We start from the raw sequence: 22147 nt of genomic DNA on the forward strand, positions 1-22147 counted from the left end.
CAACCAACCTTTAGTTTTGTTGTTGTTTTGTTTTCATTTCGATTGTCTGTAGAGGCCCCTTTATCAAAGTTCTCAAAACTGTAGTGAGTATGATTTAAGCATCAAACCCACAGGCAAATTTGGGCGGGGTTCGCTTCATCCAAGCCCTCTCTGGCAGGGCCCTGCCAACAGTATATACCAGTGGAAAAAAACATTAGTTACCTTTACCTTTGTTTGCAGCACAATACTGCGACCGAGCTCAGCGCATAGAAAAATCAAGTCTGTTAATGCATCTCTCCTTTTCTTCTTGTTCTTTTTTCTATCCCGATGCAAGACTAATGTGGAACGTTCTTTGCGGTGAGGTCAAAGCGGAAGGATCATGGGACCTGACAAAACAGAGGCCTGGAAGCCAGAAAACAGGTAAGTGGCAGGCGAAGAGGCTAAACGAAGGGGAGGAGTGTGGACAGTCTTTAAATAAGACGGCTTTAGAATGTTCATAAGGGTCACATACTAACTGTAACAAGGAACAGGTGCAGATAATTAGCTTGATGAGGCTGCCCTATAGAAGGTGCTTTAGAATGTTCACAAAGGTGACGTTCTAATTGCTTATAGCAAGGAACAGGTGCAGGGGATTCATTCGATGAGGGCTGTCTTCGGAAAGGTTCATGTTGAGGTCATCTATGCCGGTTGCTTGATACTTATTCTGGCAGATTCTCTGGATGTTTCCGTGGCGCCTGAAACCTGACCTTGCATATGCATGGTAAATCATTTGTAAAAGCTATTAAGCCTTTTCAAACAAACCAGGGAACACCAGCTGCAGCTAGCTATTACCAAAAGGATGTGATATGGTCAAAAGTCAGGGTACAAGACGTTTGTTCATTCATAAGGGTTGGGAGGAATGATTTGAGTCATGCCGGTATATTGTGATAGCCAAGAGATGTGAGCTGTGGAAGGAATCCTGACACCTACCCTGCCGTAAGCGAATATCATGTGACACCTGCTAGGGCCCAGCCTTTGTCACAATAGTCAGGTTGGCACCCAACCGAGTGGGAGGAAAGCTACACAAAGACATGGTTTTCAGGGACCACAGAGGAGAGAACTGTTCATTACACTGGCCACCTCTCCGGATAGGTACACAGGCACTGCACAAAGGGAGATGTGTTTCCCTGATTTTGATTTTGGGAATACGATGCACTGTGAGATTCTTTGCAGTTGGGCAAACAGGAACAATTGTAAAAGTGGGGAGGGCTGCCCCTGTAATCTTTTGCACCATTTTTTAGGGAAGAGCCAGGAGTCATCCTCACCCACTGGCACCCCAAGGTATCCTCCTTAGCACACTCTCTGGATCAGTGGAAGAAGGACTACACCTGCTGTTTGAGACCTGAGAGGAGACCTGAAGGGTTGTACCTGCTCCTTCCTGTGCCCAGGACAAAGAAGCAAACTCTAATGGTCAGTTGGCAGAGCTTCTGTGTTGCTTCAAGGACACAACAAGCTGCTAGATGTTTTTTTCTTGAAGTGCCTAGCTAAAGGTAGTAGCAACTGGACCTGGACTGGACCCTGCTGTTTGGTTCTGCCTGACACCCTGAGAGTCTTGAAGTGACTTCCTTTGTGGCCCTGGGGACCTTAGAGGTGTACTCCTATTGTTGTTTGGGCACCAGAAGAAATTTGTTTTGGACACTTTTAAAAACCTTTCCTCTGAAGCTTCAGCTGGACCGTCCAGAAAAAGTACCCAGCTGGCGGGTCTCTCTACCTCTGAAAGTCCCATTCTGCATTGAAATGTAAAACATTTCAGTAAGAAATCCCCCAAAGCTGCGGCGGGACAAACCAACCTGCCTTTGAAATTCAGCCTTCAGTTCCAAAGTAGTGGCCTGTGCTGGGAAGATATTTCTTTCTCAAAAAGTTTCAATGTCCCATTCTGCTTTGAGACGAAGAAGAAATTTTAATATTTTATGTCAAAACAGTGACAAAGTACCCATATAGAAACTTTCAGGCGGTCTTCCCGCCATGGTTGGCTCATGGGAAAACCAACTCGGAATTCGGATGGCGGTGAACTTCTTTGTACTGCCCTCTGATAGCTGCTTATCCCATACCGATGTCACAGTGGTCTGCGAATGCTGGCGGTGCTCCGGCGGTCTTTCTTTCTGCAAACTGACAGCATCGTAATATGGCAGGCAGACCAAGACCACCAATGTCGTAATGAGGCCCTTTGCTCCTTCTTCAAAATTTTCAAGAAATAATGTAGGTTCTGGTGATGTCTGCCAATTGATTTGAAGGAATTGTACCAACACTCCTATGGCTTTGTAAGTCTTTGCACCATCCTCTAAACAGGTCATTTAGCAGTTCCACCATTCAATGGGAAACCTTGGCTTCCTCCTGTGACTGACCTGCTTGGACAGCAAATTCATGTATCTTCAAAGTAATTTAGTAAGAGTGCCAATTTGTCTTAATTTTGTGTAAAAAAATTCAGATTCAGTAATTGTAGTGTAGACCTCATCTACACTGTTAGGTGATAAAAAGCATAACGCAGTTAATTTTCCTAAGTCATACTGTAGTTTACTGCTTGTTATATAACCCTCAATTAAGGATGTTTTTTTGATTTTTTCGCCTATATGCCTGTGAAAAGTGAAGAAAAAGAAAATTTGGGTTTCAGGGTACAATTTCATGTCTGTATTAATCATTGTCAACTCAAAATCAATTATCTCTTTTCTAGGACTTTAATTCATTGTCAACTCAAAATCAATTATCTCTTTTCTAGGACTTTAATTCATTGTTTTGGATTTTATTACTGTTAAAAACTCAGTGTGAGTTGAGCATTGCTTGTCAGGGCGAAAGCTGTAAACTAATGGAATAGTTGTATTATTTGTGTTGGCATGAATAGTGTAAATTTGGGTGAACGGATGGGGTGTTGACTTAAATGTCTCATCCATCATTCAAATTTGACTATTCTCATGGGTAACCAGGATATGGGTTGTGCTAAAAATTAAGATTCTTTTCTGAGGGTTTTCATTGTTTTGCAGTCGGAAAGGTTCTTCAGAAAAACTCACCTTTAATTCAGGGGAGATGTTGATATTTCCATAGGTTTGGGGGGGGTCGTACGTTGGGGATTACTTGCCATTTTTGTTCATGGGCCATTCTCCTAAGTTTGGGTGTGGTGGGCATGCTATTAGCAATGTGCATGGGAATGTTTTGGGCAACCTCCCTCAAAACTGAACCACAGGGCTCAATGGAGGAGTGTGCTAGTAGTTTAATTTTCTGTAGATTTTTATGAACTTTAATTTCCATTTCAGATGAAGAGTGGTTATGCTCAGTTGTCCTAAGAACAGCGTCTTCCAGAATAACCGCTCTGCCTGTGCAATGGGAAGAGAAATATTGCACTCACCTCCAGTGACAGCTGGGCTCAGTCAAACTCTCCTTACAGTACAGATAGCCACCATAGTTTAACAGTCTGTTTCCTCTATGTGAATGTATGTTTTTAATGTATATTACTCACACAGTGTAATTTGTCCTTTGTAGTGACTAAGAGGACTCGAGTGGGCATCTAGGCCACAATAACCATAGAGAAGATCTCTCAGATCTACAAGACAAGAATCTAGTTGGAAGGCCTTAATATCCCCTGATGATGTTCCTTTTGCTAATGTTGGATCTGGATATTAGATGTGGCAATTGGATGGAACCTGGTTCTTAAAACAGCGAGGACTTTGAGAGACTTTCACCATGTATGGAAAAAATCAAGGAGTGGATGACAAAAAGCTGCTTAAAATTAAACAGGGATAAAACAGAGTTAATGATCCTCGGGAACTGGAAAATCTCCAGGCACTCCATAAGCTGGCCCGAATATTTGGGCAGCCCACCCATACCTTAAGAATCTGGGTTTATGGCTAGAAAATGATCTTTCCATGGTGGCACAGGCTAAGAAAGTCGCAGCCACCTGTTTTGGACTACTTAGAAGTCTCTGAAAAATCCCAGATAGGATCCCAACCCAACTCAGGAAGACAGTAGTCCATTCCTTGGTAACCTCACGGCTGGACTATGGAAACTCATTGTTCCTAGGGGCACCAAAATATGTGACCCACAGACTGCAGGTGGTCCAGAATGCAGCAGCAAGGATGTTGTGCAATGTCCCGGCTCGGGGATCTGCAAAAAACACCTAAAGGGGCTACATTGGCTCCCAGTAGAGGCCAGAATTAAATTTAAGATTCTAGTCATGACGCACAGAGCTCTACATAATAGGGACCCTAGGAAAATCATACCAAATAGGTATTTGAGATCAGGCTCTGAGGGACTTCTAATACCAACTAATGCCAGGAGGGAGAGGTGGGGAGGAAGATCTTTCTCCCATCTGGCTCCCAAACTCTGGAATTCTCTTCCACGGGAATGTCGGACACTGCACAATTAATTGCAGTTCCGCAGAACAATTAAAACATGGCTGTTTAAGCAATGCTTTTAATGTCCAATCAACCAGCTACGTGTCTCTTAGCGCTGGGAAGCCCTACTAATAATAATAATAATAATAAACGCTGGAGATGCTCATAACCCCAAACCACAGAGACCAGTTCCTTAACTGGATGACCAAGACACAAGCTAAAAGATATGTCTGGTGGCCCTCAAAGAACTCTACCACATTTAAGGTAATGCAACTGCATATGAAGTGACAAGAGATTGATAGGCCTCACAGCATGTTTAACTTGAACTGCAAAGGGGATCTGTGGGACAGTGAAGCCATAAAACCTGATTCTGACACTATCAGGAAGCTAAAAGTGACTCTATGCCACAAGACATTTCACTAGTGTCTACATATGGCATTTCCATACAGGAGACTTTGGCTTTTTAATGATAGAATACACAATTGAGGTAATCACACCACCTTTACTAGGCCCATATATGAAATAAAGGGAACCTTAGAATGACAAAGGTTGGGTGCCAAAAACCTTTTTCCTCTCTGGTGTCGCAATTCATAGAAGGTATAGTGAGAATATTCAGGGACTACTTTCTCGATCTCAGATTAACATTACAGTAATACAATAGTAAGGTAAAGAGTGATAAAGATGGCAGGAAAGGTGTGAAAAAACCAGACTGCCTCTCTCTGTGACTCTTGCTTTGGATGGGTTCGGAGGTCTGTCTCCTGATCTCATACTGATCAGAATGCAAGCCCATCACGGACGGGTGCAGGAGGTATACAGCTGTGTACGTGTGTGCATAGAGGGGGGGCTTTAGAGCAGGTGAGAGGGGCCTGTGCAAAAGAATAGGCACTGGTGCTGCACTCGCCACAGGATTGTGTGAACAGGTGTTTCTGAGCTCTGTGCACATAAGTAGGTACGTGTTTGTGAGTATGCATGCTAATTGCTCTGCCTGTCATACAAATCTCTATCAGGGTCAGAGCCAAAATACCTCCACAATAAGCTTACCCCCTATATCCCAAGTAGAAACCTCCGATCTAGCCACCAATTTCTTTCATGCTTTCGAAGTATTTACACCACCAAATATGGAGCCCGTGCCTTCTCCTATCTGGCTCCGCTCCACTGGAATAACCTTCCTGTTTCCATTCAAATATGCCCAAGTTTAGCTAAACTCAAGAAACGCCTGAAAACCAGGTTGTTCTAATCGCCGCTTTTCCCTCACCTACCTGCCCTGCAGCGCCAAGATGTCCCTTCGGGAATGAGTCGTGCGCTATACCATGAATCAAAATACTATATGTGAGTGCCTGGCCTCCAAAGGGGCAAAGGACTTAGAACTTGTCTTGCTGTCCTCCTGGACTTGGTCTTTTTCTTTCTGGATCCAGCTGTGTGTGATGTGTATATGTTTGCCTCTTTGGGGTCTGTTTGTGTGAGTGAGAGAGTGGGTTAGTGAGTGTGTGTGTACTTGTGTGTGCGTGCACACAAGTGTGCTTTTTTGCTTCTATAACTGTCAGGTCTACAAAAGCCCCAGGCCTCAGTAACTGCCCTAACTGCCACACTTGCATCAGGATATGGTTGTATGCACAGGTCCCCATATGTGCACATTTGTGTGAGTGCCTGGCCTCTGGAAGCCCCTGGCCTCAGTAACATCCTTTTCTACATTCTAGTTTCATCTAGAGCTTGTCTGGTGTCCAGTTAAATCCCTGCAAGAGTGAAGCGCTTTGTGCTAAACATGATTTAGGACCGTGCATAAGTGTTGCCCTTTCAATATATATATTTACTGTGCAAAGTGATCTAAATACCTATCCAGGGCAGCATTTATTGGTGCTTCATTAATAAAATGAGAGAGAAACAAACACAGATAACTATGGGCAACGAAACACAGCTACAAGCACACAGTCATGTATGTATGCAGGCACAGATACGCAAACATGCTTTTACAATTACAAACATACAGACAGGTAGATACAGCTGCACGTGGACACGAACACAGGTGCATTTGTTGCAGTGCGCTTTACAAACATGTGCATGTATACTTCATTTTTTAGCATACTTTTTCAGTTCAATGGTGCCCAAGCCACATCCCTGCTTAGTGCCTTTTTAGGTCTCGCCTGACCCAGCGCATGCGCTGGGCTGGCGAGACATTTTGTGAGGGCTCCAAAAAGTGCTACCACACCAGCCAAGAACTACAGTGCATGTGCGCGGGCACGCGCGTCACGCTTGACCGAGCTTACTTTCACTTTCGCGGCCGCACGCTTTGATGTTTGATCGCGATCACTTTCGCGGCCGCATGGCCGCTTGGCATAGCCAATAGGTCTCGCTTTTGGCACCTTATAAGTATTTAGTTATGCAACTGTTGCATGGCTAAACACTTATAAGGTCGCAAAGGCGAGACCTATTGGCTATGCCAATGCTTGTTTAGGACTTGTGCCCTGGGCATATGCATCGAACTCCTTTTTAAATCGGGAAGACCGAAACAGGTGTCTGATGGGAGCAGGATCTCTCCCCTGTGCATAACTGCATCACCTTGGGAAGGACACAACATTATAAAACATGGCATCCATTGATGAATAGAAAAAGTATTTATCTTGTAATCGCCCGACGCAACAGTAATAACATACACCTCAGTAATTATACTGCACAGATGAAGGAAGAACTCTGAAAATAAAATACATCATCAGGGTGCAAGACTCAAAACATTAATCAGTGCGTAGATAATTGTAATAGCATCATTAATAGCATCGTTTCACCACAGTCCTTTAAATCATCAGTTTCAAAATCAAAGGAGGGCGAACAGGTCCTATCATAGTGGCCCTCAACAGCAAGGCACGCGTAAGAATCCTTGTCGCAGCAGCACATTATGTAAGGTAAAGAACCCTTCAAGTGGGTCAATAGTTTCAATCCTTCTACCCAGACATGGAAAATATTCCCACCCTCCACCAAACTTCTTCATTACACTGAGAATAGGGAAGGTATTGAATCGGACGTTTGAGAGGTGTCAGCCTCGCTTTTAAAACAACTTTCACGTTCAATGTTAAATGTCTCAAGTATAATCTTCTCGCCCACACTCGCAGTCGCCTTGCAATTTTGTGCCTTAAAAACATTTTAGTTCTGTAAAACATATCAATAACAAGGATGGTTATTCGTTTTATGCTGTATTCGTATATGTTAATACACTTTATTAAATTAAAAACCACAGTTCACCACATTTACAGATGTAACACTACCACTCATTGTTCGTCCATTCTAGTCCCTGGCGAATGGACTGCCTCAAAGAGCGTTATAGCGCACCCCCTTACAACCTTACGCCTATAGAATACTAACATCAGCATTCCTTCCAATAACATGCATGCACACGTTCATGCATCAAAACACACAACATATTCATTCTCAAGTGAACTGGAATTCTTCCCTCTCACTTCAAAAGCATTCCCTCAATCATCTCTCCCCTTTATCCCTTTTCCACCATCACACCATCTTCACTTTCCTTCTAAAACCTTGCGTTCTTGTCTCAAAAGTCCTTACTTCCACAAGGGTGTCTCCTACTTGAACCAATCATTGTACACACCACTCACACTAGCCTTTCACGCTTACACACTCAAACAGTTGCATTCATGTTTCAGGCCTCTTATGTTATAGAGGATAAAACAATAGTTAGTGAATACAGAACTTCTCTTGTTGCCTGCAGTGTACTGTATCCCCAGCATAAGAGGTGCATAATATCCCACCTCATTCTTTTGACAAATCAAATCAATCAGCAAAGAGGTCCCCATCGTAGCTTAATGTGTCTGTCAGGGACGAGCACACTAGCACCATTGGGCAAAAAGCAGGCACAGCTCAGGGTGATGCATCTTTGATGGCCATGTGTGGTGCCAACATAGTCAGCACCCCCAGTTAGGAACCCCCTCGTCCGTTGTAGAGCAGGCGGAAATCCTTGGTACGATACCCCATTCGTGTAGAATGCTATGTCAATCAATCAAAATTTGCTTTATTCGGTTTTCAAATCAGCAAACAAAAAACCATAAAAGCAGAGTTTTACAATTATATATCACATTACTATACAATTCTTTTCTTTAAAAGTTTAATTCAAAAGCTAACAAAGCATTTATAAGTCTAAAAGTAGTTAAAAACTAAGGCCTAGCAGCATACTTTAAATGGGACAAAGTTCATAAGTGTTTCCTACACTTGATCGTGAGCTTCAAAAATAGGGCGATATATCTCACAAAACAATCATTATCTAAGAACTGCAATGCAAGATAGGCCGGGCAACATTGCCTTATACCCCATAGTTTCAGTATAGGTTTGATCCACCTCCCCCTCTGTTCCAAATAAAATTTACAAAACAGGACTACATGAATTGATGTTTGTGGGGAGACTCCGTCACAGGGCAATTTGGTAAGATTTTAGACCAATCATTTATTGTCGGAAAGCTTACCAAACGGTGGAATACATCGAGTCTAAGACATATGAGAACAAATCTATCGTACCCAGTTAGTGTATAGGCTAAGTATGGTTGCATACCGATGGTAGATCGCATCATTTGGTTGGTTTGGACCGTGGGCCGTGATGCCTCAACGGCAAATCTGTTTGCCTCCATGTGGGTCATGCATTGTTTTTTGAAAGCCTTTCTAGAGATGGAACCCATCGAAGAAGGATTGTGATAATATTCTGGATGGCCCAAGTCGGACATAAAAGCTTTTATGTACTTTAACCTCCTGATCTCTAATGCATGTTCTAGTTTAAGGCTATCACTTAATATATTACGATTGAATATGGTTTTAGTCGAAGACCAGATCCGATGCCATAACAGAGCTGGTTGCACCTTTATTATGTCTGTGATGTATGGTAGCCCCAACCCGGTATGGCAAATATAGGTTGATGTACAGCGTGGGACCGCCAACAAATACCTTAAAAATGTGTTCTCCACCTTCTGGATTTCATTTACCTCACAGTATTCCCATATCCCGGCGCCATAAATGGCCGTGCTGACACACTTGGCTTGGTAGATATGGATCAACTCTATTGGGGGTCTCTTCCCTAACTTTTTTGAAAAATTCACCAAAGCTGTTGTTGTTCTCATAAAGAGAAATTTTCTAGCCTTGATAGCCTGACGCCATGAACCCTTTTGGTCAATTAAAATTCCTAAATAGGGGTACACTTTAGTAGTTTCCACCTTTTTACTCTCTATGTAGATGTCCCTCTGCTTCCTGCTACCTGTCCCGCAACTCATTATAGAAGTTTTAGTAATATATATTCTCAGGCCTAAGTTTTTCATAAACTCATTATAACTATCAAGAGCCGGTTGTAGTTCCATTGGTGTCCTTGTAGAGTAGGGCAGGTATTGGACGACTTGACAGCTGAGGTAGGTCCCGGCACCTTTCCAACATGGATTGCCAGAACACAGCTCTGCCTAACCCCCCTCTCCACTTGGAACGACACTACATTCTCCATTGGGCCCAAACCGCACCCTAGCTTTTGCATTTCTGTAGAGCTCCCTTAAAAAATGGATTAGTGGAGCCTCCACCCCCATTGAGGCTAAAATACTCCATAATTTTTCTTGATGTACGCAGTCATATGCAGCCGTAAGGTCAACAAAGGCCAGGTGCAGTCTTCCCTTTCTCGCCATTGCATATTTTCCCATAAGGATGGTTAAATTAAGACACTGTTCTGTTGTGCCCAGCCCCTCCCTGAAACCGAATTGAAGATCTGATAAAACATTATTATCTTCGGCCCATTATTGGAGCCGATTAAGCACTATACGTCCTGCCACTTTGCCCATAAATCCAGAAGTGTGTCACTTGTGTTATTAATTTTGGATTACGATTTCATTGAAAGAAATACTTGCAATCAAAAAACACAGCTACGTGTCTACAATTAACTTAAAAGAATACACACTTTCATTAGATTGGCACAAACAAAAAATACTTTCGTTTCAGGGTAACTATTTTAACTCGCCTAACGTAATCGAATTACTTAAAGATGGCCACCATGTGCGCACACACCGAGCGACCCGTCTCCTTCCTCAACTTCTCTATCCTTCCAGCTACTTCTTGGACTTCACCCATCCAAATTCCCAGCCCTAGGTGGAAGAAGTTGTGCGCGCCCTCGACGCTGTCCAACCCCCTTTGACTGAGTGCGCTTCCCTTTGGACTTTGCACGCTCGCGACCGTCACCCCCTCTTGTCAGCCTATTTTCTGGGGACCGTTGGCACGCCCCCTCTTTCCCGCTCCCCATCCCTTCGGCTGCCAGCTGTCCGCCTGTGCCTCGCACTCCGCCGCCCCCGGCAGCCGGTTAATGGCCCGAGGCCCCCAGGGGCTGCCCCCGCCTGGTAGCTGCGCAGCGCCCGGGACCCCCGTCACCCTGGGTCGGACTCCAGAGGACCCGCCGCCCCCGCCCGGACTCCCAGCAGTGGCCACGATGACGTGAGGAGCCGCCGGTCACCAAGGAGATGCTGCACCGCTATATTTAGGCTTCCATTGAAGAAAAAAAAACCTGACTGTATTCCTCGTTTTAACGCTGCGTCCAGGAGGACCACGGGCCCCCTTGTTGGGAGCAGTGCACAGGTTAATTTAACTTTGTATAACGAATCGCATGTCACCCGCAGTCCCTGCATCAGGGTTTCTTTTTCATATTTACCTGGTTGAAGGGCAAATACAATGAAGGTGCGGTGCGTGAAAGTGGGAGTAAATGCACTGGGTGTGGGTGCTGGTAGTGTTTCTGGTTAATGAGGGGGTTCTTGTAGCCCATCGTACATTAACATAAACCTAATATGGTGGGAAAAAAACAGGTGATGCTGCCTCCACCCCTGGCAGGCAGCCACCACACCTGATCACTTGCCTTACCCTTTGCTTTCCAGTAGGTTCATCGCCTGTGTTTCTGACATTTTATTCCCCATATCTGTGCTGCTGGCTTTTCTGCATGTCTCGGCTTTGCATTTATCAACTGTTAAAGGGGGCGTAGTATTGAAGGGGACTTTACCCACCACTAAAGTAGCCACAGATAACAGATTTGTATATAACCACTGGGTGTGCATAGAAAAGTGTCCCCGAAGCCCCAGGTGACGGTGTTTGACAGTGTGTGGTTCCGTTAATTGTTAATGGAAATTGAATTTATCAATTGGGCAAACAAGTTGTAAGATGGTGGCAGCAAGAAGACGGGCCTATCTGTTTACGGTCCGGCATAAAAAAAAGTATGTGGCCAGCCTTGTATCTTATTTAAACATGATTTGGGTTTTCGATTAGCATAAAATGGGCGAAGCAGATAGCTCAGGTTTGGTAAACGTATTCCGAAATGAGGGTACGTTCTCAGGATGGAGTTGCCAATACAGGGTAGATTAGTAATAATTGGAGGTATATCGTGACTAATCTACGCCCTCATTCTGTGCTCAAAGCTGTACATATAAGAACACACTTAAACATTCTTCCTTGGGGCTGTTGCAGCTCCCCCAGTTAAGTAAGATTATATTTCTTCTGGCTGCAAATACCCTCCAACCCATTTGAACAAGCATTGAAAATGCAATAGGTCTCACCTTTTATTAAGTTAAAGCCATTTGCTTTGCTATACAATACCATTAGCAATGCAAATGGCTTTAACTTAATCAAAGGTGAGACCTATTGCATTTTCAATGCTTGTTGTAAATGGCACTAAATACAAACCTTGCGGTATGGAGGCTGCTTAATCAGTTACTGCAGGTAATGGGCGAATAGCTCCAGTGAGTGGAAGTTCTTCTGCTAACTGAAACTTTTTCAGCTTGGTGATATTGTCAGTTTTGGAACTGTCATCCTACAGATCAGCATTCTGTCAACTTAGGAAGCTCCCCAAGTTTGCTGTGTCACCTAAAAGAAATCTTACTCACTCACTCACTCACTAACTCACTCGATCACACACTCACTCACTCATTTATTCATCCACTCACTCACTCACTCACTCACTCACTCACTCACACACTCACTCTTCTGGAAGGGAACTTTAACAATTCAAAGAACCTTTTTCTCTCTCCAATAATCATGATTTAAAAGAATGACACCTACAAACATATGATTGTGAGGGCTTGGTGGATTTCAGATGTGATGGTCTGCTGACCTTAGTCACTGACAATAGAACACTATGGAGCATACCCAAATGACCCTCCCATACCTGGGTATAGAAATATCTAATATATAAACGAAAAAGGGCTTAGAGGGATCAATCTCTTATTTATTTACACACAAGAAACAATTAATTTTCTCGGTAGTTAATATTTACTTATATCAAAAAATTTCCAACAATTATTTTTCAGAAGCGAATCTCTCGATAGACATCAGTGTACTATACACATAATATATACATTTGACATACATAAAGACAAATTCATCACATAACAACCTATATATACAACTTCATCCAACCTATATACATATCTTATATACACAACACATTGTCACAAATAAATTCCCCTGGCTCTTGCTACAAATAATGTACACTTCTTGTTAACAGTAATACATTCTGAGGTAATCCTCTTGGCGTCAGAGGTATTACTCCTCTCCTGATTTTTGTATATGCGCCAAAAATAACTGATTTTTTAATCAACCCAATCTGTGGACTCCACATAGATCAGTGTGTCGACGCGTCCGAGTTTCAGCCTCCGAATATTTGGCTTCCTCAGGACGGGGAAAACAAACTATCTATAAAAATAATAATAATAATATAATAACCATCAAACATATTCTAATAAAACTAGCCCTAATTTGCCCATGCAGTGCTCGGAAAGACTCAAAGCAGTCAGTGGAAAAAAACCACACACCCGACAACTAAATCAAGAAGGAATAAACCACCGGTGATGTTCCTAACCGGAGAACGTGGCCTCAAACAGCCTTAAACCCCATGCAGCTATGAATACATGCTAAGGGTAGGGATAGGTCCGGACCCACTCACCCCAAGGGTTATGTGCCTACTCTGTACCTGTATTGGATCCTCACGAGTCCCTGGCACGGGGTACTCCGGGTCAACATTTCATTGCTGCACCTGTAGTGGTGCATCAGATATCAAGATATATGTACAACAAGAATATACGTGTGCTCAAAGAACATATAATCACTCGTTGTAAGCCAAAGCTTATGCGTTGTTGGTCAGTTACCTTAGTGCACTGATGTCGCAAATCGCTTAAGTTATACTGTGGTCGGGATACTTTTATTCTTCATCCAATTTGTCTCATCCGTGTCATCAACTAGAAGACAAGTACAAGTCTGAATGTAGAGAGACGAACACCTTGATTAAACACAATTATTCAATGCTCCTAGCCTTCATCTCTCTATACGTGTCGCGAAACCACCAACAAACATCCAATATGGGGAGTCTACATAATAAGCCACATTACTTCTAAGTCTAAAAGCAGGGTCTAAGTAATTAGCCACATTAGTTCTAGATCACCTGGCTCAGATGCACCAATCACATCGCTTAACAAATACAACAAATCACTATTCCCCGCCTTCAAAACTCATAACATGTGCAAAAAAATTCACCACCAACTTCCAACATATGGCTCTCAATAAATCACCACACTCAGTCTCGGTCGCTTGCCTCTGTATATCACTGGCGTCAAACGGTCTGCACTTACTCGGTCGCTGAGAACATATCTCGTTTTTTAGTCCACCGCTTCTGCCACACGTTCGAAAACCACATCGATTTCCCTGATGCTCTTCCGGTATATACGCGTTCGTACGCGTCAGTGCGTACTGAATTTACGTGATTCAAGGGACAATGTAAGGGCGGACTAATCCCTAGCTTACTCTTAAAGGGCCCACCTCCAAACACTCCATATGCATACTGGGGCTGCTTTACCGCGCTCAGTAAGTCTGTTCAACTAATTGCGACGGGGAGGTAATTGGTAAATACTCTAAACCTCCTAATGCAATTCGGGAGCTATCATGTACAAAGATACATATTCCTTGCATCAACTTCAAGATGCGCTGTTCCTCAATCACTGAAGACCTTAAAAGAACTGCATGAAAATAAGGCGTCCCATATGCCCATAGTACTAGTTTAAATATATGGTAAGACCTAGGCTCATATTCTACATATTAAATGTCTGGGGTGTATAAAAAACACACACTCCCTGGGCAAAGTCCAAGACACGTTTTTCCTCAACAAATGGATACTATCCATGCTAAAAAGTTGGAGGTAAAAATCCCAAGCGTCAATATTTCTTATACAAGTAGAGAAAAACCTTAGCTAATCATATGTATGTTTACTGTTGTGTGTACCAAAAATGTATAAGGGTATCGGATTTGCATACGGCGCTGAGAGTTCGTATTCATTAAAGCAATGTGTTAATCCACTACCACCAGTAGATCCTCAGATCATTCCAAGTAAAATACATCCTCAGGTCATTCCAAGGCACTGCATGGTCAAAAAAGCCGGGCTTACATTCTTGTCCAGTTTGAAGGTACTGATCACAAGGTTTTTTATCTCAATATCTAGACATGTGCAAACATTACCGGTCATATCACCATCTAAGCATATCTATCTCATCATACGCCTTTCTTAGATCAAGGCCCATAATTAATCTCTCTCGTTTAAGCCCACAATCGCAATATGGTACCTTTCAATCAGGCGGGCTTCTATACGGTTAAGCTTCATTTCTACTTCCCCCTTGTTGTTTGCCTTAATAACTGCAAGAACTGTTCATTCTATGTCGTTCTCATTATGGCCAACTTCGACATAGTGTTGTACCAAGGGAGCTCCCTGTGTTCTACATCTAATGCGCGATTTATGTTGCAAAATTCGTAGTTTCACCATCTGTGTCGTCTGCCCAATATACATTTTCCCACAAGGACAGGTCACCGCGTATACAACATTTTTTGTATTACAATTTGAAAAGGCTTGTATCACATGCTCTTTGTTGTTAATCAATACTGTTTTGGTGTTACTCGTGCTAGCACACGCCACACAATTGTTGCAACGATAATGCCCTATTACAGCAGGTAAACCGAGTAAAGATCTTGTATCTTTTTTCTGCATTGGCTCCCGCATGGCTCTCACCAAGTGCTGTCGCAAGTTTTTACCTTTCTTAAAGGCGAACAGGGGTTTAGGAATGTTGAACTGTTCAATTAACCTCCAATTTCTCAAGATTATGTTTTTAACTTTATTGGCTTTGGGGTTAAACGTTAGTACACATGTCATGCATTCGGTCTTTTCATGTTTTTTAGGTGTTAGTAAGTTCTCTCTGGGTGTGAACCAGGCCCTTTTTAAAGCAGCTCGTACTAGCTTTTTTGGATATCCTCTCGCGCATAATTTTTCTTGTAATTTATTTGCATTCTCAAAGTAGTCATCTTTATTGGTGCAGTTATGTCTTATTCTAAGAAACTGCCCATAAGGCAGGTTTTCTTTCAAGCTTCTTGGGTGCCCTGATGTAAAATCTAATAAAGTGTTTCTGTCCGTTGGCTTTGTGTACAGACTCACTTCCAAAACCTCTTCTTTGTCAATGATCCATACATCCAGAAAACTAATTTGTGTGTTACCAACATTCTTTGTAAAATTCAAATCTGGTGTACGCTCATTCAACCAGTTGTGAAAATAATCTAGTTGTTCTGTATTTCCACTCCAGATAAGAAAAATGTCGTCGATGAAACGCACCCACCTATTGATCTAGTTATAAAAAGGTGTCGTTTCATTGAAGACATATAATTTCTCGAATTGGTCCATCACCAGGTTCGCTATTTCCGGCGCAAAACAGCACCCCATAGCCACGCCCTTTATCTGAAGAAACAACTCATCTTTAAACGAAAAAAAGTTACTTTTCAGACAAATTTTGGCTAACTCTAACAGAAATTCTGTAGGGACTTGGTGTGGTCTAGTTCTCTGGTTTAAAGTCAATTCCATAACAACGAGGGCCTCATCTTGTGGTATGTTGGTATATAGGCTTTCAATGTCAAATGAGACCAACAACTGTTGGTCTCCACTGAAAGCCGTGTGTTCTATTCTTGAGATGAGGTCCATCGTGTCTCTGACCTACGCCCGAGTAGTACTTACAAATGGTTTAAGGAAGGTGTCTATATATTTAGGCAATGGTTTGAGTATTGATCCACAAGATGAAATAATCGGACGGCCAGGAGGGTTAGTGGCGTTTTTATGTACTTTCGGAAGTACATAAATTAGTGGTACTTTTTGTTTCGTAAAGTTAAGGAATTCATACTCCTTTTTACATAAGTACCCACCTTCCAAAGCTTTAGTTGTTAGATGCAAGATTTTTGCTTTCAATGCCCCAGTGGGGTTATCGACAACTTTACGGTAATGTGAGGTGTTATTCAACTGTCTATACACTTCTTTATCATAATCATCTGTATCCCACACAACAATTCCTCCTCCCTTATCAGCTGATTTTATAACTGTCATGGGATTATTCGTTAGATTTTTCAAGGCCATCTGTTCAAATTTAGAGAAATTGGGTTTAAATGTGAGACGTTTGCTATTTAGGTTGTCGATTTCCTTTAGTATCTGATTTTCAAAAAACAAAATCTCATCAGGGATCATCTCACTCTCTGGGCAAAAGGAGGATTTATTTTTTAAACCACTCACGCTAAAATCCTGAGTTTCTTTTTGTTGCGCAAAGAATACCTTTAGTCTGATTTTACGTAAACATTGTAGTATTTCAGTCTTGGTGTCTACCGGATCTTGTAGGATTATGGGTACAAATGATAGTCCTTTTTCTAAGACTCTCATTTCCCAGGGTGTCAAAGTATGTTTGGATAGATTGTAAATAGGTATCATCAGGTTGTTCAATTCGTTTGACGGGCACTTATTACTGCCTTCAGTTGCGTCTACCGTCTGTACACTCGTTGGCGTGTTCGAAAGAAATTTTGTTCTGCAACTGGTTGATGCATTGGTGCCCTCCATCCCCCTCGAAATCCTCTCCCCCTGCGTGCGCCTCTGTCTAAAAAAGGTTGGGGGGGGGTTTGGGTATTGGTAAAAGGGCTGGTATTGTTGGTAGTATGCTCCTGTTCCTTGGTCTGAGTCACTGAAGCATGAACTTTACCTGTTTCCTTTATGTTCCCACCACAGAGTTGCTTACTTAACATAACTACCTCATGCAATATTCCATTTGCTGATTCAATACATACACAGGCAACACTTTCAGCTGCAGGATCATACCATGGGGCTACTCTGCAACTTGCACGTCAATATGCACCTTAATGTGATCTAGTAGCGAGTTAATCATTAAAGGTTATGTTCTATAGCTGAAAAAAATAAACTTTATTTCCTAAAACGTCCCCGTATCTGCAGATAATAGATGTATATGAAGCTGAAAGTATGTTTGACAAATCTGATGTTGATGCTTGCTTTTGTTATCTGGCCATTCTCTAGCAATAAAGAGAGCAAGGGCGGTAGACACTTCTTAGCTCTACTGAGTGATATGAGAGTAGACCCTCTCTTCTGATTGGTGTTAGTAGTGTAAGAGAAGTCAAGCAGGTGAAGAGGGCTGAAGCATATTAAAAAAACAGCAATTTTGTGTACCTTAATTTTACAGCACGCGGTGTCCTCAAGCAACATTTTAAACGGCAATGAGCCTGAATAGTTTGCGTGAACACACGTGTAGTTTTCTACTGCAGAAAGTTGTAATCACCTTATCAGATGTGCATGAATAATGTGCATCAGAAACACAACTGCCTATTTCTGTTCCTGTAACTTGGAGTGCTGCATTTCAAGTGACTACATCTAATTGCCCATGATCAACATGTTCCTGGCTAGCTGAAGGTGTAGACTAGAACAGGCCCATGAGCATGGTACATGCGAGCAAAATGGATCATCAGGTTCTGTAACATTGAATGACAGAGTAGCAGACACATAATAGGTAGCTATAATGTACATGGGACAGTGTATTCTGCTGTAAATTTAGAGGGTCCATAATATGCAAAATAGTATCAGCAATGGAGGGTTGGGGGTCAGGAGTGCGGTCACTCAGTGGCACATTAAAACGTGTGAGGTGGGTCGCAGGCTAATTGTAAAGGAGGGGGCTCTGTGCATTTTCAAAGCAGGCAACAGGAAGTTAACACCTCTGCTGCCTGCTGGCCCGTTGCTCACCCTCTCTTTATTGGCAAAGTGGCAGAGCATAGCCTATAAAGAGAGAATCAGTCTCTTTACTTTAAAACTCCAATTTTTGTGTGCACTTTTGTAAAGCATTTTTTTCGATTTTTAAAAAAGTTCTCATTTCATGAAAAAATGCAAAATCGAGATATTCTGAGGGGTCAGTATGCAAATCACACAGATATATAATACGTAAAGACGCAGCACAGCCAATGTTTGCTATTTTTGCTTCACTCCTTTGGTGCAGCAGATATTAAGGGCAGCATAACCTAATTAAATATCATTCTAAGTTACATTTAACAGTATCTTTTGTCTCTTCACGAGTCACATTTATTGAATGGAAATGAAATAGTAGTTATTAGAACATCAGAAGTTTGGGGTTCCATTGAAAACAATGAAGTGGCTCAGGGCTAATAATGGCTGGTATAAGACATCTGCTCCAATATTCTAATTTTCGCCTTTCTCTTTTTCCATTTTGGATTTGTAACATTCTATCCTCAGTGGGTGGAATGTTCTAATAGCCTTATTGCCCTTCTACATCGGGCGATACAGGTAGTTAAAGGCCCTCTCCCTTGTTATTGACCCTCATATAACTCAGGTTCAGGGCCGTTAATAAGTATAGCCCTGGGCAGTGGGCTATAAGGCTATATGCCAGCCTTCTCAAACCTACCTCAAGATGACAAAACAAAAACAAACACTGCAGGAATAACGCTCCCGTAAGAAATTAATATAACAACAATTAAACAATCAGTAGGTCGAATAGGATAGCAGAAAATCAAACAGTGAATTGTCTTGAAAAGCACAGAGGCTTGGTTGTAAAATGGATTTCTTACACATGCCTAAATTGAAAGAGCTCCCTTATGCAAAAGCAGCTAATGATTCCAACAGCCACCCATTAATTATCTTATCAATAGTTACTGGTTTATCTAAAAGCTTCCCTCAGCCTCTGCCTCTTTAAGCACTCACAAATTACTAGGTTCATTTTAACAGAGTCTCACAATCAATACAGAAATAAGAGCAAAGAGATCTTCGGCTTTTTGATTAGTGGCTTCCATTAGTTTACGTAATACCTCCCTTTAAATAGTTTTTCTAAGCTCACATCTCCTTAATGCTGGCATCTTCCCCATCTCTTCCTCTTTCCCTCTTTATCCTATTTACGATTAGATGACATTGTTTTGCAGTTCGTTTGTTTGTCTATGAAATACCAATACTTTTCCATATGCAAATATCAAGCATAGCTTTAAATGCATTAGAATATTTATTTGTTCCAATTAATCGCATAACTTTCTATTGAAGATCAGATGTTGGAAGTATTACAGAGTGTTATATTTTATTTCCAAAATCATGATTGGCTAGTTCTTCCAGAAGAGCGGCAGGAACATGGGAGAGTGTTCAGGGCTAGGGAGGAGATGTGGCTCACAGGCTAAATTGCCCCTCTTGAAATTTTGAGACTTCGATTCTAATGCCATTGTTCTCACATAAACAATTAATCTGTTTCTTGGTGGATCGAGTGAGCTCAATTCTCTCTTATGGGAAAAATGTTGACTGCACCTAGAAACCGGTCAGGCATATGCATTTATTAGTAAGTAAATAAGTGGAGCTTTCTGTTCCACAAAGATGAGCCACTAGTCTATTGTTGGGCCATTTGTTTCCTGGTAATCTTCATTATTACGTCCCCAAGTCTCCTCATTATTGTCCTTCCATTCATGAGTGTTCACAACCACGTACCCAAGGCATTTGTCGAAGAAGACGGATGAGGTGGTAATGGTTCTAGTACCTACAATGTATGTTTCTTTACTCCAGATCTAAGTTTCTCATCACAATCCTTACATGTACGAGAGCAATTAATCAAGTATGTAAAGCCTATATTCAGAAAGACTACAAAAGTAGTCAAATATTATTGAACGTTCCTCTCTAGCACACTGAACTCCCATATGATGAACTAGCCCCTACATTTCCCATTGCTTACCATGTATCCAATAAACATACCAGTGTGTATCTTCCTCTTTCTCTCCATCTGTCTCACTCATACACAGAAACACAAACATACACACATGCATACACACACACACATGAGGGAGAGGCTTCCTCATTTACCTGCACAAACACAATGATATTGGTTATTTACAGCACTTAGAAATGGCATAAAAGCAGTATTTTACACTACATAGCAACTTATTATCACTGGTTGTTACAAGTTGAATTCCAGGATGGCTGACGTATGCACCCAGGACAGACAGGAACCACCATTTTAGTCAAGGTAAGCTAGATACACACTAAAAGAAAAAACTTGTGCTTACCCTCTGGTAGCTTGGCACAGAGCAGTCAGGCTTATGTAAAGAGTAAATGAGTAAGGTATTTATGCAACACACACACACACACATAACACAATTAATACACCTCAAAAAGACTCCACACAGGTTTAAAAAACAGATTATTATAGGCCGAACAAAACAAGACAAAAACAACAAAAGTCCAATGTATGGAAGTTGGGATGTTGAACTTTAAAGGAATATAGGCAGTAAAGCGCTTAGAAGTAAGTTGAGCTAAAATGGTTGCTTTGGGTCATTCTGGACTGGACAAGGTCATAGATCTGACTGACCATGATGGAGCACCAGCCAGTTCTCTGGACCCCCGCTGGCCCCAGTGAACAAAGTACATTTAATGGACGCAAACTGTGACATGCGTCGATGTCGAGGCCTGCAGGTGGAGAAGCGTCAATCTTGCAGTGAATGTGATGCGTCAGTTCTGAAGATGGGTGCCTCAGTCGAGAGGTGTCAAGCAATGTGCTTGATTCTGTCAAGCAGTTGAGGGGATGCATCATTCTCACCAAGCTGCAGCAGCGGTGATATGCTGTTTGATGTGTCGAGCTCTGGAGGCAAAGCACTGGTTCCGATGTGATGCACCGATTTAAATCCCGCTGGTTCTGCTACACGCAGACAGGAGATGCGTCGAAATACATGTTGCAAGTATCTGGCCCACTTCCAGGGAGCCAGGCACAGGAGCAGGGGTAGAGACTTTGATGTCCCTGAGTCTCAAGCAACGGAAGGCAAGCCAACAAGCCCTTGGGGATCACTTGGAGTGATGGCAGAGGTAAGCTTTTCTTCATCAGGTTCCGAGAGCAGCAGGTAGCAGGGCAACATGCAGAAAAGGAGGCCTTCCAGATTAGCAATCCAGTTAAGTCCTTTAAGCAGCACAGCAGTTCGTCTGGTAGAGCTTCAGTTACAAGTTCTCTGGTGTCTGATTTTTATGGATCAGATACCCAGTACTTATACCCAAAAGTGCCTTTGATGTGCGGGTGACTTCAAAGCACCTCTCTGAAGTGCACAAGTATCCCTTTCAACCAAGTACTGTCTGACAGGCTATCTATGAGGAGTAATCAGTCCTTTGTGTGGGGAAAGGACACAGTCTTTTCAAGTGAAATGTTAGCCCCTCCCTTCCATCCTGCCCAGGCAAGGCCATCAGAATGCAGATGTATGTACATGGGTACTCAGACACACCTATCCTTCCTGTGTTGAGGCTGGCTAGAGGGAATGCACAAAGTGTAGCTGTCACCCACCCCAGTCATGTATAGGAGACATGCTGCCAGGCACACAGATCAGTGAGTGCAGAGAAATATCCACTTTCTAAAAGTGGCATTTCTAAAACAGTAATGTTAAATCCAACTTCACCAGTGAGGAGGATTTATCAGTACCGTTCTAAAGATATAAAAC

The sequence above is a fragment of the Triturus cristatus genome, chromosome 8 (assembly GCF_964204655.1).
Source record: "Triturus cristatus chromosome 8, aTriCri1.1, whole genome shotgun sequence".
NCBI lineage: Eukaryota > Metazoa > Chordata > Amphibia > Caudata > Salamandridae > Triturus > Triturus cristatus.